General features: G+C 44.1%; 1 protein-coding gene across 2 annotated transcripts in view, besides 1 other annotated feature; it reads right to left on the bottom strand.

Moving 5' to 3' along the window:
- The window catches only part of Dpp6 (dipeptidylpeptidase 6), a 910,144-nt gene that overhangs the window by 788,269 nt on the left and 94,578 nt on the right, over positions 1–27,297 (bottom strand). The gene's annotated exons all lie outside the window — the stretch shown is intronic.
- Positions 16,591–17,619: an enhancer, noted in NCBI's record as "Hh enhancer in Dpp6 alternatively spliced variant intron". NCBI's record gives its function as "Hedgehog-responsive enhancer" and the evidence as "EXISTENCE:reporter gene assay evidence [ECO:0000049][PMID:26912062]".

Raw genomic sequence — 27,297 nt, 5'->3', positions numbered from 1 at the left:
ATCAGAAGAAATTAATTTACTTAAGATGGCAGAAGCATTCAGAGTCAATAAAGATATTGAATGCCCTGTCTGTTTCTCCCTCTGCTTACTGAGAACTTAATTGTGTTTTCAGCATAGACAAGGGTTTACCTGAATTATACTAGAAAGCCAGAGCAGGAGTGGCCAATGATGGTCCTCAGTCCCAGCCAGCCTTGTGTGATAGAGGATTGGTGGATGCAGAAGCCATATTCATGGGCTCTTCAGATACTAAAGCAAAGTGGGATTTTAGAAGAATAATATTAAATCCTTGCTCATGGGAAACTGAGGATAGTCACAGAGAGAAAGGAGAGGAGAGACAACAGAACAGCCTCTATTTGTTCATGTTCTATTGCAAAAGAAAGACTTATCCATCAGAAGGCCCTTCCTTCCATGCATGACGATAAATTAAAGGCTAGCGGCACAATAACTCGACAAAGCAGCTCTAGCCTCACCTTTTACAGCTCCCTGCTTTGTCATTTCTGAAAGATCAACAGCACTTTTTCAGGTCTGGTGAAAGAACAAATGGGAGGGGGAGCGGTTTCCTGATGAGTTGTTTGGGCCACTACTTCTCAACAATGCTGTAAATTAACTGGCATGCAGAGATGGCATCTCTGGTTGACTATGATCAACTGTTGGTGCTATGCAAATGAAGTCACAAGCAGCTGCAAACCACTGGATGAGCACTCCGGTTCTCCCCACCCATTATGAACACCTTTCAGATCCTATAAGCTCCCAAAGGAGTCTAAACCAGCATGTTAGAATTCAGTTGTTGTCTAAAGAAAAAAAAATTTGTATAAAGAACCTGTGGACTCAAGGCGGGACAGAAATAAATCTAAGAACAGAGTCTGGCGTGAGTCTGACAACGTGCAAGATTCTCAAGAGAAATAGACAGAATAATGAATTTGTAAAGTTTTTGTTAATGTTCATAAACTATTTTAGTTTTGTCCGCAATTAATAATAATTTCTTTGGCATTTTGCCTGAATAAAGTAGAGTTAAGTTTATCAGCAAAAGCCTGAAATGATGGCAAAGTTTGTCACATGGACCAATCAAGTAAGACTGCCAGCACTTGCAGTGAGGAAGTGCTGTGCCTTTCTTCTGAAATCAAGCACTCAGGTGCACCCCTCTTTAAAAGGAATGGTGTCGTATGCTTACAGGTCTAGCTTGACTCATCCCTGGTACTATTAGACTCAGACTTGCCAGTAATTAGCTAGTGGTTTTAGTCAGCAGACAAGCAGTATGAACATAATAGTATTCTAGTGTTAGAAAATCTCGCTGTAAAGGCCACCCAGGACATCTGCTTGCCAGGGAGCAGAATTCCCTCTGCTGGAGTCACCTTGGGGTGGCAAACAGCCAATCTGGAGATTTGGGATTTTTTTTGGAGAATTGTTCTCAGAACTATAAAAGAAAAATAGTCTCATTGTTCTGAGATGAGCCATGTGGGCAAAGCACAGTTAGTGTTGTTCATATAGGCTTAACATTTCCCAAGGCAGCATTGCACCAGTTGACACAATCTATAGACCCACATTCCCTGCATAATCGTAGCAGTCCAGAACACATACCCCTGGACTATATCCCAGGTCCTAAAGGCATTACTGAGAAGGTGAGCATATCAGAAGGGGACCCCTAATGCTATAGTTATGTGGTTAACCCCCAGTGAACAGAGCCTAAACTGGGTTAGTTGATGCAGGAAGACACATGCCAACTATGAATGGCACTATTCCATGGGTGGGGTCCCCACAGGAAATAAAGAAGAAAAAGCAAGCTGAGCACCATATCACTTGGGTTCATGACTGCACTCCTGCTGCCACGGCTGCCTTGTCATGGACTATGCCCTCCAACTGTGAGCCAAGGAAAAGGCTTTCCTTCTTAAGTTGTACTCTCTTCCTCAGTCTCTCTCCTTCTCTTTCTCCTTCTCCTTTTCCTTCTTGCCCTTCTCCTCCTCCTCTTCCTCTTCTTCTTCCTTTTCCGCCCACCCTATGTGGGTGTGTGGGTATGTTTGTATGAATGTGTGCGCATGAGTGTGTGTCTGTGTGCCTGTGTATTTGTATGTGTGTGTAGAGCAGAAGTTGGTGTTGCCTTCTTCAATCATTTCTTAACCTCTAATCTGCTTTATGAACTGCAGTTTCATGGATTTGAAGAAAATACAGGCTCAGTCTTTTAGTTGTTTTAAGTCTTCATGTTGCCCTTGACCTCTCTTCTTCCCATTTTCCTCAAGACCTGGTTTCCCATTTGCATACCTGCAGGCCACCTCCCTGGTCCTGTCATACTTTAGATACCCCTTGTTGGGTAGGGAATATCCTTCCAGCCCCCACCTGCCACATATTTCCACCCTAGCAGCCCCATCCTCCCAGTTCTTAGTAACCCTGCCTAATTTCTTTCCCCAAACTATCCAAAGTAGCTAGTTCCCTAATGACAGAGCCCAACAACATGGCAAAGTTACTTGCTTGCTTCCTGTCCACAGTTCTCAGGCTCCTTCTGCTCAGGTACTGCCCTTTCTGCAGTTGTCCTGCCTTGGCCTCTCCTGTGTGGATGCCAACATACTGGGGTATCCTACCTTTCCATTACACCTTCTGGATTAGGTATGTTACATTGAGGTAGGAAAGGCCTGGGTGAAAGTACCCTGTGATATGACAGTAAGGCTGGGGCTGACAGCGTTCCTATGTTGGAGATCACCTTCTGAGGACACGCAGCCCTAGAAGTCAACCTTGGCAGTCACAAAACAACAACAACAACAACAACAACCAGATGTAATCTGCCATGGGCTGAATGTTTGTGTCTCCCTGTAAGAAATCTATATTGGCGTCCTGACTCCCATGGTGATGACTCTAAGAGGTGAGGCTCTGTGGTAATTACATAATGAGGGAGGAGATCTCACAAAAGTGTGAGAACTTATGAAAGAGGACCACGGGTGCTTTATCCTGGTCCACCAGATGAGGATGCAGTGGCAGGTACCATGTATTGACCAGGCACTTGCAGCACTGCCCCTAGCCCACAGACCTCACAGACCTACTTACAAGTGTGAGCGTGTGTGTGTGTGTGTGTGTGTGTGTGTGCTCTCTCTCTCTCTCTCTCTCTCTCTCTCTCTCTCTCTCTCTCTCTCTCTCTCTCTCATGTTTCTGAAACACTTTATAGGTACACTCACTATACCTTGTGTGGCAGAGACATGAGAACCACAGCTAAGGAATCCACCCCACACTTTCCCATCCCTCCCTGCAGCCCCCACCCCACTCCTGTTTTCATGTCTGTTCTCTTACACAGAGCTTAGGGTGCTAGAATTATTTCCCTCACATTTTCTTTGCTGGTAAGACAGAAATGTGGCTGCAAGCAAGTTGCAGTAGAGTGTCCCAGACACACGAGGCAACTCCTCCTCTGCAGTGATTTATATATATACCTGGACCCTTTAGTGGCCAATGACAGGCGACATGGATTACGTAAGGGCTGAGGCGCTGTGAATCAGGACTGTGAGTGTCAAGAACTGCGGATGGGAGGCTAGTACTTCAAGGGTGTGCTGTAAATTTCTGTGGAATGAGTAGATCCCTGAGAGACATGGATGTTGTGGTAAGGCACTTTGGAATGGGAGAAAGATCCTGTCCCTAGGAAGTAGTGGCTGCAGCTCTGTGCTGCCCTGCCACCATGTCATAATGCATCTTCATTGTGCCATGGTCGGTACCTACCAGGCACCTGCACCATGCATAAACACTCACCCTTCTGGCAATGCATCTGAGTTTGCTGGACTAGAGCCTCACAAAAACGAGGGGATCTTCCGAGGCAGAATCCAATGTCCCACACTTGTCCTCTGTCCCAAATCAGAACCTAGGACTTCATTCACTAGACCTTGAACCAGTGTCCTGGTGGATCCAGGGACCCTCAAAACTCCCTATTCACTTCTCTTCATCCTCAGCACTGTTCCACAGCCGCCACCCACTCTTGGGTTCAATTGGTCGGCATCCAGCCTGGCCCTGGAGAATCCACAGCCTCTCCCAGCACAGCTCAACAGGGGAAAATGTCTGCAGAGTCCTCCCATCTGGTCTTGGGCTACCACTTTCATGTTGACAGCGACCACCTGTCATACCTGATGCATTTGCTTCTCAGTGGGCCTCTGTTTCTCACCTGGCCAGCACAGAACATATGCACTCTCTGTCCTGTTCTATTTTTGCCCATGTCCCGGCTCACAAGCACCACCCTACCTGGGTGTCCAGGATGACTCAGACCAACAACTGAGTGAATGCTCTATTCCAATGTCAAAGGTCAGTCAGACACAACGCATCTCTGAAACCTAAAGTCACTGTATGCGCCCCACCTGTGTTCTGCAGAGGTGGGAAAATTCTGTGAATGGCAGAAGGTGAACGAAAGACAGGATGCTGAGCACATGGAGGGATGGATAAACAGCAAATTTAATAACCACAGAACTGTGGTCCCCACCACCAATGGTTCACTATGTTTTAACTTTATGATTGATATAAACTGCTATCATTCCATGTTACATAGAAGGGTACAAATTACTGGCTGACATAAGTTGACCTGGTGAGAGAGTTTATCAGGTAAATGAACTTGCTGCCAAGCCTGATAACCTAAGTTCAATTCCCAGGACCCCTCCTTGCAGACAGGAGGTCCAATAGCAATAAGCCATGCTCTGACTTCTAAAAGTATGCATTTATGCATAACACTAAATAAATATAAAAAATTCTCATCCAGAATTATAAAACATGTTATTACTGTGTAAAACATCATGATCAAAGTCCCCTTGGGGAGGGAAGGATTATTTCCCCTTACAACGCACGGTCATACTCCATCACTGAGGAAGTTAGAACAGGAACTCAATCAAACAGGTGGGAGCCTGGAGGCAGGAACTGATGCAGAGGTCATGGAGAAATGCTGCTTTCTAGCTTGTTCAGTTTACTCTCTTATAGAACTCAGGACTAACAGCCCAGGTCCTACCCACAATGAGCTGGCCTTTTCATATCAATCTATCAAGAAAATGTCCCATGGGCTTGCCCACAGGCCAATCTGGTTGGAGCATTTTCTCAGTTGAAGTTCCCTCTTTCCAAATGACTCTAGCCTGTGTCAAATGAAGAAAAACCACTCAGGCCAGAATATGTAACAACATGTCCCCAAGCAGCACCTTCAAACCTGTGATGTGAGCCTCTAGAAAGCCTTTGCCATTCTTGTTCACCCCATGGACTCGTCACTGTAACAAACACCAATGCGAGAACTTACAGACCTCAGTATTACTCTTCTGGAACTTTCCTGTTCTTTACTACTCTACCAAACCTGGACATCAGACAGACACATTGAGGAGTATTGGTGGACTGTGAGGTCCTTGAAATTCCTAGCCTGGTCTGTGTAAAAGACAAACTTTTCTCTGTGGAACAGGATGATTTTGTCATGGAAAGGGTCCTTTTCTAAGACATCTTTAAATTTGAAGACCCACCCACAATTGTGGCAGGACTTCTTACTCTATGAACCACTCACAGGGAGGAATAGTTTCTGCTTAACACACACACCATTCTTTATTAGATACTTCATGATATTGCAGATATAAAATGTGTAAATATTTTTATATTTGAAGCATATGCATGGACACCCATGCACTCATGTATTACCACACATTCGAACATACATGAACACTTACACATATGAAAAAGAAAAAAATAACTTTTATTTTAGAAATGAAGAAACACTATTAAGCCAATGATAGGCAGCAGGGAGGGATGTGGTGGGTGGGCGGGTAGGGTTGCAGCGCTGTAGCCTATCTTAAGAGTTCTTGTGACTACAGGCTGGCTTCTCTCCTCTAACCCCACACAATAACAATATATTCAACTGAACTGTTTATGGCATACTGTGTTGCTTGACCGATGTTCAAAACACCAGCCTTCTTCTCAGCCTCCTGCACCACAGCAGCCAACAGAGGCTGGTCCTGCTGACCTGGTGGCACCTCACACCTTCTCAAATGTGCATCTAGGTGTGGGAGCTTGGCTAGAGCAGACTCCCCAGAGTCTCTGTCTCCATCCCTTGCAGACAGGATGGAAAGCCCAGGATTAAAACTTCACTTGGGAGTGGGTTGGTAAAGAAGGAACAGAGAGAGACTGAATAGCCTAGTGACTTTGCATACCTCAGAGCTGTGTCCTAATGCACCATTTTATTTCAGGGACCATTGTGCCCTGCTCAGCTGCTAATAAACCAGAATACTTTAATTCTTACTCTGCTCCTGCGTGTTGTGTGCTGTACTCCTGGGAGATGGAAACAATTGGTTTACTTGAGTCCTGAGCAACCTGCTCTTGCTTCATAATGGTGCCAAGACTATCCCCAGGAAGCTCCACACACATTGGCTGGCTCAGTGCTAGGCACTGTTGTGTATATTATGTAATACACACATTTTCAATTCCACTGAGTCAGGTGTACTTTTAAAAGTAGCATTTAACCCTTTTCTAGGACAAGATGACAAAGTAAAATTTTAAATATCAAAGGATCTCAGGAGGATCCTGCTGGTGGAGCCTGTTGCCAGGTGCTGTGGGCTGGTTTGTGCTGTGTTTACAAGCAGCTCCAGCCTTCTGGAGACTCATAGGAGTGTAGGTTTGCTCTTTGTTCCTGTTAATTATCTGTCATGTGTCATCAGGACCCCTGCTGTGTGTCTTCCACACTCTGGCTCCAGGGTGTCCTGTATCTGGGCTACACACTGCTCTGGAACAGTGACAAAGAGAGCTGAGGAGCCACAAGCATTTCCTACGTCCACACATCACGCTCTCCTGGGATACATACTGTTGGCTGACATAAATCATATCCTCCAATCTCTTCTCTCCAGAATGCAGGTCTGAGAAATTGTGGAGATATAGTGTCCCCCTTATTCTTCAAGATATGTGCACACACACCACTGGAGCTTTCTCAGCCTTGGTCTTTCTTTTTAATCAATGAAGTAACTTATTTAGTTTATGCTGACTGTGACATTGAGCTGCATATTTGTGTAGCCCCACTTCTTCAAAGTTCTACTAACTTTCAACAGCATCATGGACTTTGGTGGTATTCAACATCCAAACTGCATCACCCAAGGAAGTGCTTACAGTTGCTCTCTCTCTCTCCCTTCCCTTAAGAAAAGCTAATTATCAATAAACACAGAAGGTCTGCTGCATATCTCATAGGAAAAAGGGCCCCAATAGCTGTGGAGATTCACACCTTCATTCCTCCAATTGTCTCACTTCATTCCTGTGAGGTATACCTATGTCATCACCACTGTGGTAAAGAATGGCCCTGGGCTCATTACCTCAGCTTCATGCCACTGTTGCTACCAGTTAACAGTGTTCTTTCCATCCGCTGAAGGTACTGCTTTCTAGACAGGGCCTGCAATGGTTGGTTTTGTCAATTTGACACAATGCAGAATAACTCAGGAAATGATTCTCAGTGAAGAATTGTCTAGATCAGTTTAGCCCGAGGGCATGTCTTTCTGGGGCTGTCTTGATTATGTTAATTGATGTAGATAGAAGACACCTCAGAGGTACCATTCCCTAAGTTTGGGTCCTGGAGTCTATAAACAAACAAAATAACACAACAACAAAACAAAACAAAACAAAACAAAACAAAACAAAACCCCAAAACAAAGTAAGGAAGTGAGCTGTGCACAGGTATGCATACACTAATTCATTGTCTCTGCTCAAGGCTCTCAAGTTCCCTACCTGTGAATTCCCTGCTGTGATGGACTAATTCCAGGATCTGCAGTCTAAAATAAAGCCTTTTCCCCACAAGTTGCTTTTGTTGGGGTACTTTATCACAGCTATAGAAAACAACTTGAAGACAGGGCCAAAAAGCCTACCTGCCCCATGCACATGTGTCCTCATAGCCTGAAAGCCAACTTCTCTACAAACATATGACCCTACTGCAAGCAAATATTTTAGCCACCAATCTGATCTGACTTAACATAAGTGACTCATAAGTCTCAGCGAATAATGCTGGAAATCAGTGAAGTCAAAGCTTAAGCTTTTATCATTTAAAAAAAGGTTTTGGGCATATTACATTTTGCCCCATGTACTTATGAAACAGAACAATTAGATGCTAATTTTGCACTTCCCAAAAGATCTTTAATAGGGTTGTTCTGAATGCATGGCATCCTAAAAAGTATTTCACATCCAATTTGATTCTTGGTAATTAGATTTCCAGATTGTCCTTGAAGGTGGGCTGCTGCAGACACCAGCAGGTCCAGGCTGTGGCCTTGCCAATAGAAAATCCTGCTGACATGAATGGAAGCATCTCTGTGGGGGAACTGAAAGCATGCTTCCCTAACACCAGCCCACCTTGGGGCTGCAGAAAGTGCAATATGGGTCATGTCTGTGTGTCCAGTCTTCCCATCTGTCCATACACGGGGTCTTCCTTATGAAGGAGTGGGCAGGGAGATTGACCTCCAGAAAAAGGCTTTGCTCTGTGTCTTCTCCTCTGACCCATCTATCACTTACCAGAACCACACTGCAGGCTCTTGGAACTATGGGGCCGTGAGCTGTGCGGACACAGACAGCCTGGTCCCCGGTTGATCACAGGCCTTGAACCCTGATGACCCATTAGGTGGTGACTTCCGCCTATGAGGGACAGCAGGTATTTGGCCATGCCCCCTGGGTCCCCTGGCTTTTGTCAAAGCTACAGAGTCCCATAGCCCCTCCTCCCCACAGAGAGGTGTGTGACCATCAGCCACATAGACAATGCCCCAAACTCCTGGTATTCTGTCTGAACTCCACCCCACAGTTACCTACCAACAAGCAGGTAGGCCCAGCCCACTATAAAAGGGGCTGCTTGCCCCCTCCTCGCTCTCTTATTCTCTTGCTCTTACTCTTGCTCCCTTGCTCCCCCTCTCCCTAAATTCCCTTCTCCCCTCTTCCACGTGGCCATGGCTGGCCTCTACTTCTCTACTCTCTCCCTTTCTCTGCCTTTCAACAATAAACACCTTAAAAACATGGACTGCCTCTTCTCATCGGGATCTGTAGTGCTGGAGCAATGTTCTGGAGTCTTCCCCCTAAAGAGCAGTGTGTCTAACCTCTTATAGGGAGGCCTCCCTGAGCCCCAGCCAAGGTCTCCACCAAACCAACCTGCCTGGCCTGTGGAGCCTGCCTAGGACTCTCCTCCCTGGGGGACCCAGCTGGAGTGCTCTCTTCCCTGCCCTTTTCCCTTCTGCCCTGGACCAGAGCCTGGTCATGGGTCCTGCTCCATTTTCAACTCTTCTGTGGCATTCAGTGCCATCTGCGGTGCCCAAGAGTGAGAACCTGCCAGTCTCTGCCTCTGTGTGGGCTGGGACCCCTAAGCCGGTTCCTGGCAGGTCTGTGGGGACTACAGACTGAGCCTTCCCTACCCCAGAGTGGGGTCTTGCAGCTTCTCACAGCCTGACGCCAGCCCGGTGGCGATGAGGGGTGTGCAGCTCAGTTAAACTTCCAGCGTCCACCTCAATGAGTAGCTCTAGCCCTGTGGGGGGCCAGATGCAGGACCCCATTTTGACCCACATGGAACAAGTAATTTTGTTCTCTGTAAATGAAGCCTTTCTACTTGAGCTTGTTTTTCCCTAATTCCCCTTCTCTAGCCATAGGTGATTAGAATTTGCTAAAGCAGGACACCTGGCTCTAACCACAGTGGTTTTTCAGATACAACTTAAAGTCAGAGTTCATGGTGGACTCACATACACTCAAGATGGCAACTGGGTACTCCTGTGGCTCTGTCCCGCTGGAGCAAGGGCCTTTTAAAGTTCCCCAGACTTGCCACTGTGAATGCCATCACTGTCCCAGGGACTGTGTGAAAGGCTGCTAACACATATGCCCAGCACAGCCATGGAGTAGGTGGACAAATGACCCAAGGCCAGCTCACCTGATCCCTGGTGGGCCAGGGTCTTCCTCCTATACCCTCTCTATCTGTTTGACTCACAGCATTCTTCTTAGGTGCCAAACCATTCATAAACACCACTAAGCAGATGCAACTGTGGTTTAAGAGTTATTTAATTTTACTCCATATGTATGCTTAGTCTATGAGTAGGTATTTGAGACTACAGAGGCCAGTAACTGGAGTTATGAATAGTTATGAGTCACCCAATGTGGGAGCTGGGAACCTGGGTCCTTAGCAGGAGTAGCAAGTGCTTTCAATGGCTCAGCCATCTCTCTAACTACCCCCATAGCCCCCAAATGTGGTTGGTTTTAGAAGTATTTTGGGAGTCCTGGGAACATGAAAAGACACAACTTCCTCTCTCTGCCATGCAACTGAGAGATGCTGCAGACAGTCAGATCTTATCACATTGATATCCATAAGGCTACTCTGGCTTTACAGAGGTGACATCGTTACTGTTCTTAAAGCCTGCCTTCCCCCTTTGCTTTAAGAGAAATAGTCAAAGGAGAAATGTGATCTATCTCCAACCAAGATTCCACTGAAAGGGTCCTTACCAGAGCATCTTTCCCACAGCCTATAACCAGGCGTGATGGGGAAATCTTCATCAGGCACTTTAGAATGATATTTCATCCTATCCCCAGTGTCTGCCTCCACAGCCAGCAGAGTATGCTGGCTCATGTGGCAAGGACCAAGAAGATGCCAAGATTTACTATTCTGTTTTCATCCCAGTGAGTGTGTCTGACTCAGAAGCTATGGAAACAAAGCACTATGGGGCAGTCACACTTCCTCCCTTTACATTCAGCAGTTAACATGACCAGCTATGCTCTATGTCTTTATATGACTCTTCCAGATTGAGGGTGAAAGTCATAACTCATCCCATAAATGAACTACAAAGAAATTTGGAATTAAAAATTTAATGTTGATAAAGTTGAGTCATTTTAAGGCATTTATAATCTGTTTCCCCATGTTGCACAGCTCCACTCAAATCCAGTGTGGTGCCACTGAAGAAGGTTCAAAACAGCACAGTATGGAAACAGGAGGCCTGCCATGCGCTGAGTACCCACTCAGCTCTAGAATGGCTGGAATGGCGTGTAACAGATTATTACATGCGTGGGGCAGCCATATAAAACCAGACCACAATTTGAGTCACCGATAAGGTTTGTCTAACTCTTCTATATTTCCAAACTCTTCAGATCACTGGGGCCAGGGGGAGGGGGGCAGTGTTAGTAAAGAGGGATGTGACACTGTGGGTTAAGTCCTGAGGTTACCATTGTCTCTTTCCTCATGCTTGATTCCATACAGAACTATCTTAAATCTTGGTGAGACAGAGGAAGGAGTACATCTTTTCTTGCAACAAGGTTTTCCTCCCAAAATATCATCACCCAGCACCGATTCCTTAGCCTAGGAATGGAGATCCAGGTCTAATTACACTGGGGCAACTTACATCCTTGGTCAAACCAAGCTCTTTGCCTGAAGTCTCCACAAGAACGTGCTGTGTGCAGTGTGGCTCACTTGTACAGGACGTAACTCATACACATGGGACTGCCTTCATCTCTAACACCTGAAGCATTCGTCTTTGGAGGCCAGTCTAAAGACAGGTGGTCTTGATATTTGACTTCTATTTTTTACTATCTCTAAAAATGCATAGAGAAGCCTTGGAATCCCTTTCAGACACTCAGGGCCATGGGAATGAGCAGCTCAAAACAGGCAGGGAAGAGTTCCTTCTATCTCCCGGGGCACCCCTCACCCAGCAACCCTGTCCCCAGCATCAGTGTCCAGCACTGACTCTGACTTATCTTTCCTTGCATATAATTGGACCCTCTTCAGAACTGTCCGGAAGACTTATCTTCATCCATTCTAACTCTGAGTCTTCCAGTTCCTACCCATCTCAAGTTCCTACGTGAAGAGAGAAAGCCACAAGTCTGGCCTGCAGGGACAGGGACGGTCCTTTCCAAGTGAGTGGGATGGGATCTAGCCATTAGCTCCATGGAGAGGGAGAGATGCTTATGGGGCTCTAAGGATACTGAGGGATGATGGGCTTGGCACCAGGAATGAAGTAGGAGGTCACTTCCAGGCACGACTTTCTTAGTCATCCCTCAGGATGCCAGAAAATGGGCCAGAAACTCGACTTTGTCTACTCTCTTCTAGACCAGTGACTCCTGATATGTTTTTGGAATAAAAGTTTCCTATTACTTTTTACAGAGAAGGCAGTGCATTTCCACACTCTATAAAATTGAAATTATAGAGTCTTGTCTCCAACTTTTAGTCTAATTTTAGTGCTTTCCCCTTGACACATTTTCCAGCCAGTTTATAAGACTAAATTTGTTCCTTCCAAGAGATGCACCTGTAAGACAGAAAAGCCCTCCCTCTTAAATAGAAAATCACATTATTAATTAAAGCTAAAAGAAAACGTTAGTGATTTTGGCTAGACAATAACATCAAAATTTAAATCATGAATAAAAGCTAGGGTTAAGACCCGATTATTGATGAGCGTGGGAGAGACAAAAGAGGAGGCAGCCACAGTGTAGGCAAGCATACTTGACAGTGCTACATCAGAGAGGCTTCCCCAGAGCTCACTGTTGACCCTGGCAAGGGAGGAACAAAAGCCATCAGTTCTGCTGTACCTGGGTGTAGATCTTCAGAGAACAGGAATGAACGACTTCTCCCAGGAAGATATACATTCAAGATAAGCCCAGGAAATGGAAGGAAGTTTCTTTTTAAGGTGAAACAGTACAAAACTAGCTGGTAATGGTAGTTTAGCTCTGTAACTACATTAAACTTAATGAAGTTATACAATCAGGCATGCTGTGTAAAGGACAGAATATGAGCATGTTTTTAAAAATACTGTGTGGTCAAGAGAAAGGATTCCTCCAAAGAGAGAATTCTAATAAACAATAGGTTGCAAGTGAAGAGTGTGGGAAGCTCGTGGATCAGGAAGAGATTTATGTGGTGGTGGTGTGTGCCTTTATTCCCAAGGCAGACAGATCTCTGTCAGAAGAGGAGGACCAGGAAGAGGAAGAGGAGAAGGAGGAGGAGGAGGAGGAAGGGAGGAAGGAAGGATGGGACAGACTTACACAAAGTGTGTTCCTCTTCAGCTCTTCAGACAATAAGTGAAGCACCTAGCATTTTGATATATATTTTTAAAAAGCTCGTATGTCTAGCATGAAACTCTGGTATGTTAAAATTTGTTAACTGCAAATGAGAATCCTCAAGGATTGACTGAGCACATAACTTCCTCTGTCATTCCTCAGATGGAGACGCAGAACATCCACCAAGGTTCATGAGGCTTGGTGCATCCCAGTCATACAGAGGTTTAAAATGTTTCTCAGATCTAAAACAGCAAGTTGTGACAATGTCCCTGAAGTTTGGATTCGGTAATCTTGCACCATGCAAAATAGTGCTAAGAGATGTTGAGCCTGGTTGCTTCAAATATTGAGCATCTGTTGGGTGAAAGAGAGATTTGGTGCTGATCAAAACTATGGATCCTGGGGCTAGGGAGAAAACTAGGTTGCTTACATATTAGCTGTGCAATCATGAGAACACGAGTGTGATCTCCAGATCCCGTGTGAAAGGCAGTGTGGGCTTGTAATTGCAGTGCTGGAGGGTGAGGGTACATGCACACACAGGTAGATCTCTGGGGCCTTCTGGTCAGCCAACCTAAACTGCTACTGAGCTTTAAGCCTGTCTCAGAAACAAGGTGGATAGCCACTAAGGAATGACATGTTAACTTTGGCCTCCTCACTCATGAGCAAACATATATCCAGGTGCTTGCACATGTCAGCATGCACATATATACACATAGACACACAAACGCATGTATACACTCACATTAAACTGCAGCTCTAAGACCAATGAACACAGACAGTAGAAAGTGATGGTCAGTAGCCATCTAAGAGAAACAATAGAAAATAGTCTTTTCCTGGGATGGTTTCTGATCTAAAGGTTGTTTTAAACAGACTATAGACTCAAGACAAAACAACAATTCCTGTTTCTAAATAAAATCAAATAATGGATATGGTGAGAGTGGGTGGAGCCACAGTGCCTAACTGCAGCCTGCTATTTAGAGGTGGGATGGTTGTTGACTCATAACCATGGTTCCATGTCCATGCAGATACCTTTGAGTGCAGCATCCTAAGGAGGAGAGGCTCCAACCTTACTTATCAAGTGTGTTTGACGGCAAGGTTTTCAAAAGACACAGTGGTGTCTCAGACTCAGGCTGAACAACTCTCCTTGTCCCAGGATATTGAGGTCTCTCCTGTTCTTCAGACAAACCTACTCCAAAGGGTTAATTACTCTAATGGGAACTCATAGAGAATGCCTGGCCAGAAGGCTCCTGTAGCTCAGGCTACCCCCACTGAAGAATATATATCTATGCATGAACAAAATCTGAGAAGTTTAATTCTCCTTCCCTTAAGAAAAATTAAAACTCTTCAGGGAAGCTTGGGTTTGAGAAATTTCACTATGCAGAAGATCAGCCCGGTCCTGATCCTCATTCTCCTCTCCTTTCAACCCCGGCCTATTATTCTCAACAACCCACTTCTCGGCCTCCATTGCTTTCCTCTTACAAATAGCTCTGTAGGAAAAGCTGCAATTTTTAGCATCTCTAAATCTTTCTAAGCACCAAATTCAAAGAGCTATTTTGGCAGCTGAAATGTAATAGGAAAGGGAATTTGGATGGAGGCTGGGAGGATCCAAGCTCTCTGCAGAGGGGCCCTTCAACTAAAGTGCATCTCCTGGAGCACCTGTCTCGGGAGGCTGGCTCCCTGCCCCATCCTGGGCTTCACCGATTTCTCCAATGCTGACCCCAAAGCACTTCCTCCCTGCATCCTTGGCCTCCATGCCTGTCCATTTTATCTGCATGTGTGTAAAGTTTCCTTACAGTAATGTCAGCTCACAGAGAGCCAGGGTGAGAGTTCAGGCAGGCCAATACTGCAAAGTTCACAAGGCATCTAGAGACTCATTTGGGAGCCAAACAATTAGTGTGCCCTGAATAATTTGACTGTGAGACTCATCAGGACTGTTCTAAAAGCCATGGATAGTCATGTTTGGCCCAGTTAAGGCAGCTATCACTCTTTTGACACAGAGAAATTATGTCTATGGAGTGGTGCTTCAGAAACCACTTGGAGGTGTTACATAACACACAGTAAAAGCATCAAGTTTCTAAAACTAGAGAAAGTTCTGAATCACTAATCTTGTTCCATGTTTTCCGATAAATAGTGATGGGTTTGTATGAGTTTTGGCCAAAGAATTTGGCATTCACTTTTATAAGTGCTGTAAGTGCTTAGTGGCTCCCTCAGCACATGGTGGTCTGAAGAGGAGAAGACATGGCAGGAAAATCATTTTAAAAGTGCTGTCAAAATACACCAGCACTGACACCAAATGGGTGACAGTGATATGACATCACACACACACACACACACACACACACACATCTCCCTCAGTAAACTGTGCATGCAGAAGGCAGTTCTCACCATCTCCGTTCCTGGGTCTACACATCATCTTGCCTCACTTAGCCCCAAGGATTATATCACAGGCATTACTTTATTAACTCAGACACTGAGCTCAAGATGTCCTTGATGATCTCTGTACACCTGTATTACCAATTTGTCTTATCTTTTTTTCTTTCTTTTTGTTTTTTCAAGACAGGGGTTCTCTGTGTAGCCCTAGCTGTCCTGGAACTCACTTTGTAGACCAGGCTGGCCTCGAACTCAGAAATCCACCTGCCTCTGCCTCCCAAGTGCTGGGATTAAAGGCATATGCCACCACGCCCGGCTCAATTTGTGTTATCTTTACTTTAATCCATTTCCAATTCTATGACAGGGTGGTGGGGTGGAACACCCAAAACCTTTTGATATTATATATATATATATATATATATATATATATATATATATATATTCATATTCTAAGGGAACCACCACTCAACATATGTTAATTTTATCTAGGATTAGGCCAAGTGTTTATGGGCTGATGTGAACATATAAAATGTGAACAGCAAGATATGAAACCTCCATCTGTAGATGTTCCATTAGAGTTATGGACAAACATGAACCAATCTACTGAACTGATCAAGCTTATGATTTCAAGAAAACCACATGGTTAACACATGGCTGAGGAACTGTCACAACAGTAAGGTTGAGTGTAATGTTTGGAAATGACTTAAGTGTGAAAATGTATAAGAACAACCATCTCAAAAAAAAAGAACATCCTAGGGAAGAAATATCAGGTACGAAATTAGCTGAGTCTGAACAGACCTGATGGGTTCCAGAGATTCCTGAGGGATGTGACGTGTGAAGACAGGCCTGTTCAGCAGCTGGGCAAGGCACTGGTAAGTTTACATTTTTCCTTACAACAGAAAGAAGCAGAGAGATCTATCTATAATTCTCATTCTGGAGGCTCCATGAGACATGGTGTGTCTAAGCAAAAGCAGGCAGAGGCTATTGGTTAGGTCCTGTCTGACTTGGAGCCCCCAGCCGCTGAAGTAGAACATTCTCACTGTAGCACCTCACACAGCTGAGGTCTTCTTGCCCTGGCTTCTGGGTCTCCCCAGCATCTTCCTAGATGAGCTCAGCTCACTTCTGTCTTTAAGAAGCATTTGTATTCCAAGGATTCCCTCTTACTTCTACCTCTTAACCATCTCTGGGATCATAAGCATGTGCCATTATCACTGGCTTTTAAAGTAATTTCTATGTGACCATTGATATTTTCATCCACACATTAAAAACTTGGACCAGAGAGCCATTCAATCGTTCTCTGCTAGTGTTCGTAGGAAACCCTATAGTGAAATTCCCAGAGATGAAAGTTGCTGAGTTCCCTTGGCACATGTTGAATTGATTAAGAAGAGTTCTCATAAAATTCTTACTAGTGTGACAGGGGAGTAGGAATTTAAAACGTTAAATCAAGATTACCATGTGCTGGGGGAGATGTGAGATGGCTCAGCGGTTAAAAGCACTGACTGCTCTTCTGGAGGTCCTGAGTTCAAATCCCAGCAACCACATGGTGGCTCACAACCACCCGTAATAAGATCTGAAGACAGCTACAGTGCACTTACATATAATAAATAAATAAAATCTTAAAAAAAAAAAAGATTACCATGTGCAAGAAGACAATTTGAACAGGAAGGCTGGAAGTGATTTCTCACCCTGGCATCATCTGACAAACAAAACAGGCCAAGACAAATCATGAACAAAGCCCTCAAAATGCAAACAGAATGGAAGGGCCAGAGGACCACATACATTACAGAGGACCACACACCTTACAGAGGACCACATACCTTTACAGAGGACCACACACCTTACAGAAGACCACACACCTTACAGAGGACCACACACCTTACAGAAGACTGACACCATTGTCGGTTCCCCTTTGGAGCTCTTTTTCAGTTCACTATTCCACCTTCACTCTTGGGAGAGACTTTTCCTCCATAAACTGCCCATTCCTCACTTCAAGGCATCCATGATCTTCTCTCCATCTCCCCTCCAAGTGGCCGTGGGAATGCCATCTGACCTGTACATTCTCTTTAAACTCCTAATATAATCACCATTGATCTTCCTTCTGAGTCCATTTTAAAACACTTTTATTAATGATACTACGAATGCTGAAGGGGACCTCTGGTTTCCTTAGTGATACTAGCTGTGGCCTTTGTAGTAGGATCTGCTCTCTGGTTGGACAGGCTATTTTATCAGCACTCTTCTCCTTCCAGTGGATAGTTTTGACATGCTGCTATCTGCAATTTTCTAGCCTCATCTTGAAATGAGTATTTAAAAAGAAAAAGAAAGAAAAAAGAAAATCTTTATTTTCATGGTTTTGCTTGCATTCTGTCTGTCAGGATTTTTTCACTTCAAACTCACAGTAGAGTAGTAATCTCTGAATTAAGATTATCACTTAGTCCTCCACAGAATAAATTATTTTTTTCTCAGTCTTTCATAATATGTTTCACCAGAAACACGGACTGATGGATCAGAAGTTACTGGAATTTCTGATGACTCTGATTCTCAGTGGATATATTGGATCAAACCTAGGACTCTTTGTGACCTCTAAACTGTATGAACAGATGTGGATTTGAAATTTCTTCTATCATATGTCAATGTTTAATTATATATTTTTATATCATTGAATCAATATTTAACATTGATATTGTTTTATCACTTCTATCCAGGGTTCCAGGGTTGAGGGTCTTTTCAGTAATTGCTCAAAAGAAGCCTGCCTATCTTTCTCCAAGAGCCACTGGTCAGTGCTCAGCACACTGCCCATGTCTTCTTCTGCTTTCCTTGTGCATTAGTGTGCCCCACCCCCGAGAAACAAAACTGGGAGCACATGTGCAGAACCACAGCCACGGGAAAAAAGAGTCATTCAGGAATCTGCTTCTGGAATCATGGGAGTTGTTAAGTTCAAAGTCTGCAGGCTGGAAAGCAAGGAAGTCCAGGAGAGTCTGTGCCTCAGCCAAGAGCACCAGCTGCTTTAGGCCTGCAAAGTACTGAATAGAAGCCACTCCCATTAGGCTGGACTACTTGCTCTGCTCAATAGCTACAAATTGAAGTGTCAGGTTCCATTTAAGTCCTTCACCGTCTCCATTCTGCCTGGTGTTTGGCCACCTACTTGGGCACTGATTGACCAAGCTGATAGATGAATCCAACTATCACACTTGTCTTAAGCATCATCCCTGACTTCAGTTTTTCTTTCCTACTGTGGTTTCTACTTGTTCATGATCCTGATGTGTACTAATCTCCTTTCTTTCCATTTCCATGAGGAACCCAGAATTGGGACTCTAGCTGTAGCTCCATCAGCACGCACAGTACCAGGATGTGTACCCCTGGCGTGCATATTTCTCTCTCAGTTAATGGGATTTCAATATTAATTTAACAAAAGCCTTTAGCATTCCTTTTGACCTTTGTTTACATTCATCCATGAAAGCTGGGCTCACAGGCCCTTCAGCTGTCTTAGAATAAACATATCAATGAAGAGATGGTGAGGAGTCCCTCTTCCCGGCTCATGTGTCCTGTACATCTCAACAGCAAGGCTCATTTGAGATCAGTTCCTTGTCATTTTGCCCCAAGATCCCATCATTATCTCAGGCCATGTCTAAGTGTGATGCCCCCTTGCAGGCTGCTCATCTGCTCCACACATTCCCAGTTTAAGCTTCTAATAAGCAAACATTTACACCAGGTCACGGGAGCCATATGTTCTTCCTCAGATGCTTCTCACAACAGTCAGAAATTAGAGACGTGTTTAAACTCCACTTTAGTCATTCTCTTTTGAAACTGTTGAGCTGTTTCATCTGTAAGAAATATTCCTAATTATGACATCTCATTCCGCCATGGATTGACAATGTAAGGGAAACATCTCTCTCATCTGTCATGTCTTTCTTAAACAGATGAACTCCCAAACACATTTTTTAGTTGTAAAAATCACCCCAACACTGCAAAATCTATGTGGAAATAAAATCTCAGCTTACTTTCTGGGTAGAATGCATCCAGCTTGTCAGTAAACTTACATCAGTTGGATTCTGTAGATTCCTGGTGCTAGTGAGCAGGTCCTGGGGTGGGGGCAGAGCGGTGTGTTGTGCACTCAGCCTGTTCAATGCTCATTGCACAGGTGTCACCTCTGTCACTCTATTGTTCGAAGTGATCAGGATGAGGAGGAATTAGGTGCCTATGTCACTACCCCTCCTGGAGCATATTCAAGCATTGTCAGCTCTGGAGGACTTCTTCCCACCTTCTCTACTTGTGGAGTGCACCGGAGAGGACATTGAGAACAGTATTGTCTCCAGATGGTCACGCAGGCAAATCCTAGATGAGCCTTACTTCAATTCCCTGGGTGGGAAAATTCTTATTTCCTTGCATTGACGCAAGGAGCCCTGACCTTGTCAGGTATGATGACTGCAATTTCAGAAAGCAGAAACAGCATTAGTAGACAGCGTCCTCTCCCTGTGTTACAGGAGACAGACATGGTTGCCAACCTTCTCGAGTAGACAAAACATCAGGTCTTGAACACAGCAGCTGGAACTCACCCTTACATACATCTGAGCTGGATTCTGGACTCTGCTCTACTGTTTAGATGACCTCCTGACTGAACCTTCTTGAACATCATTGGAAGACTAGAGATATTCCTTATATCTTAAACCTCAGAGGGAGGAAGTTGGGTTAGTAAGCAGAGATATGCAGAGGATTTATATCCAGGTCACTACATCTTAGCACTTAGCCTTGGGAGTGAGGGTCCTGAGTAGCCCAGCTATGGGGCTGCTTGCCTCCTTTGCTCAGTGCTCTACAATCTACCCTTCAGAATTTTTCCACCCAAGTTTGGGCAGCAGCTGATGTTTCGAATGTGGGATGCAGACATCTCACCCCAAATGTCCTACTTGAGTGGTTTCTCGTCTTCGAATATCATCAGAAGAGGGAACACAGCCAGCAGGATCAGTTCCAGACAAGCCATACTGACACCTCAGGGACTCAGTGTCTGTAAGCTGATGCATCTGTGGTGTCCTGGCCTCAGTGTTCTACTGTGAGACAGACACAAATTAAAAGGAAGAGGCTTACTCTCCACATTGAGAAGTGAGGGACAGACAGACCTCTTTCATGTTTCCTTAGAGAGTACACCTCACTTACCTTGTGGCTGTTTGCATTGTGTCATCTCTTTGGCATGGATCTTTTTGTGGGTTGGGTTGGGCAACCTCTGTCAGCCTGTGGCCTGGGAATATATTCCCCTGGTCCCTACTTTGATCAAAGCGATCCCTCTTCTCTACCAGGTTCACAGACTAACCTTGCATACTCTTCTCCAGGATACAAAACTACTTCTCACCATGAAGATAGGAAAGTTTGATTTTCCTCCAGATGAAACCATAAACACCCAATGAAGATGCCATTTCAACAATCAGACAAGTTCAGGATGAACTGACAGATGAAGGTAGTAAGGTATCTTACCTAAGTACTAGTTTCTGCATGTCTTGGAAACATGAGTTTAATGGGTTTCATTTGCCTGGGTGCTCATCTTAGCACATACTGCCTGTAAGGTGCCACATTCTTCCTAATGCTTACTCAAACACCAAAAGTGTTATTTATCTCTATGATCTTTCCATGGAGGATTTCTGAGTTGAGAGAAGATTTGGGTTATAATTATATGTTCTTCAATGGACTCAGTTATAAATATCCCTCAGGGGAGTTCCAGAATGCACCTGTTAGGGCTCAAAAAACAATATTCCAACCTAAGTTGCTTTGGCCTTTAGACAGCAGCCAAGTTCTCTATTGACCTGAAGATGAGATGCACAAAGACATAGTCATCTTTGAGCCTTTCTGAAATGCCATTAACCAAAGATTTAGCTCGCACGACAGAGAAAGAGACTGGGGGTCATACCCACCTACAACAGTGAGGAACTTTGTCCAGGGCATAAGAAGCTCTGCCAGTCTACTCATTTACCCTATTCTTCTTTGAAAACTGGCTACCACCCCAACTACCAACTGCCCGTGAAAGCATTTAAACCTTGCCCATCTGGCTCCTCTTTAAGCTTCACTTTGTGTGTGCTCTTACAGACTTACGCATTAATAAACTTTTATGCATTTTTCTCTTGTTAATCTGCCCACTGCTAGTGTGCTTCACAATCTCCACACTCCAATACTGGATCTACACAGCATAGCTAGATCTTTCCAATAGCAATTAGCATCTTTACTATGTCAAAACCATAATGTTGAACATGGTTTCCCGTTCATGTTCCTGTTGTGGGAAATATTAAAATGGTTAGCAAGTTCCCAAGCAGCACTCAACTACTCTCAGCCCCAGCGGTCTCACCGGCCAGTTCTTATCTCGTGGAGACTCTGACTCACAGCTCCAAAATCTCCTCACCCAGCTCACTAAGTTCCCACTGGCGGGTTGCTACCATGCCAGCCCTATGCTTCAAATCCCCAATGGCCTTTGAGGTGCACATCTGGCAAACCCATGCTTTGCAGCTGGACCATTCTCTCTTGAACCCAGTCCAACTGCTTCGTGAAGGAAAATGCCACACACACTTAGTTCAGAAATAATGGTAACTAAATCTCTGGGCACAACAACTAGAATCCTAATCCTGTAAGCCATATAAAATCTAAATTGTCCAGTGGAGAATCCTGAAAGATCCACCATTAAAACTGGGAGACACTAGCAGCTACATCTTATCTTTACATTAGCCCCATCCAAAAAGTCCCTCTCTCTTTTTCCTCTCTTCCTCTGTTCAATGCAGGAGCCCCACTACTTGCCCAGTGATTGGTCCCTTTATTCATTCAGGGAAGGTTCACAAGAAGTCACCTGAGTACATAACTCATTCCTTGTTCCAACCCCGCCCCCGGAAAATCAGAATTAGCATCAAAATCCAAGCAACACTAGTGTTCTCTACAACATGTTCCACATTAAGGAGATCAAGAAAAAAAGAAGGGAAGAGAAATATAGATTAATGCTGTCACAAAAACTTTAAGAATAACATACATTGTAAAAGGAACCTGTAGCAATCCATAATAATCTATAATTTTATTGAGGCTGAGAATATATTCTTCAAACTAGATTCTAGTAAGAAATCCCCAGGGATCTAAAGACAGTTCCACCGTTATGAACTAGAGATTCAATGTCACCTGAAGGTCCATGTGCTGAAGGCTTGGTCACCAGGCTGATTTACTGCTGAGAAGTAGTAGAGCATTTAGATAGGTGGGGCCTTGTTATGGACATCATTTTTTGTCAGCTTTATTCACACTCCAGAATCACCTTGGAAGAGAGTCTCCATGAGGATGGTCTCCATTGTATTGACCTGTGGGTGTGTCTGTGGAGGAATGTCTTAAGGATTATTAAATTAATGGATGTAAGAAGACCCAACCCACTGTGAGCAGCACCATTCCCTATGTAGGGTTTCTGAACTGTGTAAGAGTGGGAAAACTGAGCTGACCATAAGTAGAGAGTGGTCATGCCTGTTTGCATCCTCTTTCTCTCCTGAGTGTAGATACAATGCAAGATGCTATTTGAAGGTCCTGCCTTTCCTTCCCCACAATAATGGACCATATACTGTACTTATAAGCTGAAATTCAACATGGAATCTACTCCTGTGGAAGGAAATATTCATGGAAAATTCCATTTCATGTCAATTTGCAGGGTGGTCCTAAAATAAGCCCCTTTCTCTCCCGAGTTGCTTTTTTGTCAGAATGTTTTGCCATGGTAACAGAAATTAGGCCACAATAGACCTGGTGGAAGAAGGTGAAGTCATTGTGCATGTGCTTTTTTGAAAGTGCTTTGGGGACTCTGTATCTTACTGTTCTCTCTCTTTGCTTCCTGCCACCAGGAGATGAGCAATTCTGTTCTACCTGGTGCACTCATATGATGCTCTGTCCCATTCAGATCAGTAGGGCTAAATAACAATGAACCAAAACTTCTGAAATCATGAACCAAATAAGCCTTTCTTTCTTCGCATCTACAGATTCATCTCAGATATTTTGTCACAGGTATGGAAAGCTGACTGGCTTTCTCTGAACAATGATGCCTCCTTGAGTTTACTTGACTTGGTCCTAATAGAGACTGATGTCTCCAAGGCAAGACAAAGCTTTTCTGCTCTCATCAGTTGGCTGACCATGACATCTCCTCCCCATCATTTGCTCTGATTTCCTCCTCTAACCACAGTGACCATCTTAACAGATCCTGTACCAACCACTACAGTGGGTGGAAGATGGCTTCCCAGCTGTGGAGACCACCCCACCCCAATGCTTCAACACTTCTGCATTTGGCACTAAATCATTTCCAGGCATGACCCCTGAAAAACTGCACTCTACCGAGAACTGCATGGCAGTTCTGGGCATTTCTCAGCATTTTGAATGTTTGGAGTTCCATACAATTTTTAGGAACGCATGAACTCTCATTAGCATTGTTATTATAATTAGGAATCCTAAAATTTGCACTAAATATTTCAATATATCTCCTGCAAATGTATTGAAAAAGACTCCATGAGATGCCTTTGTGAGTATGGAATGAGGTGTCCAATCTGTGATAATTAACATTTCCTAGAAGATGCTTTAAAAAATACTAAATAATCACAGTTAAACCTCTGTAAAAAAAATATCAATTTTCCTTCATAAAAACACCTTCAAAATGAAAGACATCTCTGATACTAAATCTCTCCACATAAGAATTGTTCCATCAACCAAATTTAAAATGGAATGGTTACACTAAGAAAAGAAAATCACTGGAGGGCCCCACAGCTCATGAATCACCAAGCTACTGAAAAGCGTGCCTTAGATGAGATAGAAGCAGAAGACATAGCATTCTCAGGATTGAAACTAAGAGTGTATTTCTCTTAGCAGATGATAAAGAAACATATATCCACAGTCATACACATTGTTTTTGTTCTCTGCTGATGTGCCCCTGTCCCCCCATCAGTCTTGGTTCCTTACAACACTGAGCCAGGACTGTAATTTGCATGATTATATTCTTACTTTTCTTCTTTTTAAAAATTTTATTTTCCATCATGGATAACACACCAATACCTATTTTTATAGCATTTAAAAATCTGGCTTTATATAAGCATACTTATACATTGCTTTTGTTCTCTTTATTAGCATGCTAATTACTGTAATGGAACCCATTACATTGTTATACACTCTGTGGTGGTTTCAGTATATGAGCCTCATAGGCTCATATATTTGAATGCTTGGTTCCCAATTAGTGGAACTGTTTGGGAAAGATTAGGAGGTGTGGCTTTGTTAGAGAGGGTGTGTCAGTAGGGGTGAGCTCTGAGGTTCAAAAACCCATACCAGGCCTCTCTCCTCTCTCTCTCTCTCTCTCTCTCTCTCTCTCTCTCTCTCTCTCCCTCTCTCTCTTTCTCTCTCTCCCCCCCACCCCCCCCCCCCAGCCTGCTGCTTGCAGATCAGGAAATACAACTTGCAGCTACTGCTTCAGCACTAGCTCTGTTTCCTGCCATGATGATCATGGCCTAACTTTCTACAATTGTAAGCAAGCCCCCAGTTAAATGACTCCTTTCTTAGACTTTCCTTGGTCATGATGTCTCCACACAGCAATAAAACAGTCACTAAGGCTCATACATGCAATGAATTTGTAATCATGTTGCTACCAAATTTTGCAGTTCTCCCCTCCCCCATTTGATTTTCTTTTCTCTTTCCAAGGATACTCATTTTTCTTTTGCCTTCCACCTTCAGATCTGTCTTCCTCTCCTCTCCCTCTCCTCTCCTCTCCTTTTCTTTCTTTCTTTCTTTCTTTCTTTCTTTCTTTCTTTCTTTCTTTCCACCCAATAACCTCCCTTGGGGTTGCTTAAAGGAGTAAAGGTTGAAGGTAGCTTACAGGATGATTAACACCTCACTAGTGGCTACAATACTTTTAAAAATGGTCTCCCGTGCTCACTTCGGCAGCACATATACTAAAAAAATTGTCTCCCTGTCCCACCCTAGTGAATATTAACATATATAAGTTCTCAGAGATAGGTGAGGCCCAGGGATCCCCTCCCCACTCAGTGAGAGGACATATGTGACCCCATTTTTATGCAGCTCTTAGAAAGGCAATCATGGCTGCTGTGAGTTCACATGGTCCTTGCTCTCAAGTTAATGCTCCCTGACACTCTTCCTTCCCTCTTCTCTACGCACTTCCTCCACCATGCTGTTCACAGGTGATATCCTTTAAGCCTGGCTTCTTTTGTAGAAGTTTATCTGATAATGCATCATCTATATTTTAGAGTGGGAAGTCATTAACTTTTGCTGTATAGTATTCTGCCACGTAAAGACAAGTCTATTTATACATCATCCCATTGTCAGTCAGGTCAGGCTCAAGGTCACTAAAAATATTTCCATCACAAACAGCCATGCACATCTCTCATGGGGGAGCATGTGCTGAAGAGAACTACTCAGAAGTTAGATGGCTAGCTAATAAATATGTTCTCAATCTTTGCCCTACTATAAAGTTTCCAAATTTTAATATTCCTTCCCACCAACTGTGCACAGGGTTCTTGCTACACACACACATACACACAAACCAACAAAACAAATAAACAAACAAACAACAACAAAAAACAAAAACAGTACTAGCAATCTTTTTAAAACCTCAGGTTTCACTGGAGATTTCCTCACTGTGATTTCAGTTTTCATTTTCTTGTTATGTTAATGAAGTTGAATTGCTCAATGCAGTTTTGTAAAATTCCATCTGTCCAGAGAAGTATTTTCTACAGATCCAGAGTGCAGGCTGAGATACCCTTGCAATGAGGACAGAAGTCTTACAACATTCTAGAGTTTTCTACAGGTGTCTGGATAGGCACTCCCAAGAAATCTTTCTCCAAGGCTTGGGTAGCCCACAGCAGTACAGTCAGACAATGGTTGGTCTTCACTGTCAGTCTGACTGGATTTAGATTCATCTCCTAGATTCCTAACTGGAGGCGAAATGTGACCAACTACTTCTCATTCCCACAGCTGGATCCCCTTTTGCTGATCACCACAGTGATGGGTTCTATGCCCTAGAACTGTGAGCCATACCAAGCCCTCCCTCTGTCCCTCCCTTCCTCCCTCCCTTCTTGCTTCTTTGTCTGTTTCTTATTTTGTCACAGCAAGAGACAGATAACCAACACAGTGGGTTTTCACTTCCTCCCATGGCTGGGAACCGATGGAGGTCTTCCTTCTTCCCAGCTAGAAGATTCTCATAAGCAGATGGTGTCAGCAATGGCAGAAATGTCCATGCCTGCAGCTGCTGCGGAAGACACTGGACGCACTGCAAAAACACAGCCAGGGAGAGATGGCTTTTCACCTCCCCAGAGCCTTGTCTGTCTTCCAGGCTATGTGTGTTTCTCTACGTGATTAGAAAAGAGGGAATTTCTGAAGAATAGATCATGAGCTACAAAGAATATTCTTATATGTGTTGATTTTTTTTAACCCTCAGTATGGAGAATCTAGTGCACAATTGAAGTATTTTGTAGGAATGAAGGGACATGGGATTGTTGGTTTGGTTTTTGTGGAGTCATGGCTGGGAACTTTCACTACCTGCTGTTCATATATAAACATTAGACAATAACAAGTATTTCAAGTAAGATTTCTACTCCCTAAAATATAGTCTTGTCTAGTTGGGGTGGAGAGAGTGAAAGTCTTTGATCCTTCACTGTAATTCCAGTGAAGACACTGTTCTCCCCAGCTTCCCCACTGGGCCATGCCCACTGCAATCAAAGCCACTGTAGCTGGTGCAGTGCCAACCCAGCATGCCAGCAGTGGCCGATTTTCACAGATGAGTGACGTCACTTGGAAGCAGGAGCACCCCTGGCACCCCTGGCTTATAGCAGGGTTGTTATTTTTATTTAATAGCCAGAAAGTCAAGCACTCAAAGCCATGGTATCTGCAGCATGTTTTACCCAGCAGGTCTGCCCTGTGCCCAGCAGAGTGAGTTCTGTCCGCACTATGGATGAGTGAGCACCATGCATGGCGGTGTGTGAGGTGTACAGCACAGCT

This window comes from Mus musculus, chromosome 5 (genome assembly GCF_000001635.26).
Source record: "Mus musculus strain C57BL/6J chromosome 5, GRCm38.p6 C57BL/6J".
In the NCBI taxonomy this organism is placed as follows: Eukaryota; Metazoa; Chordata; class Mammalia; order Rodentia; family Muridae; genus Mus; species Mus musculus.
The sequence above is the reverse complement of the archived record's forward strand: the minus strand, read 5'-3'. Positions and strand labels throughout refer to the sequence as shown.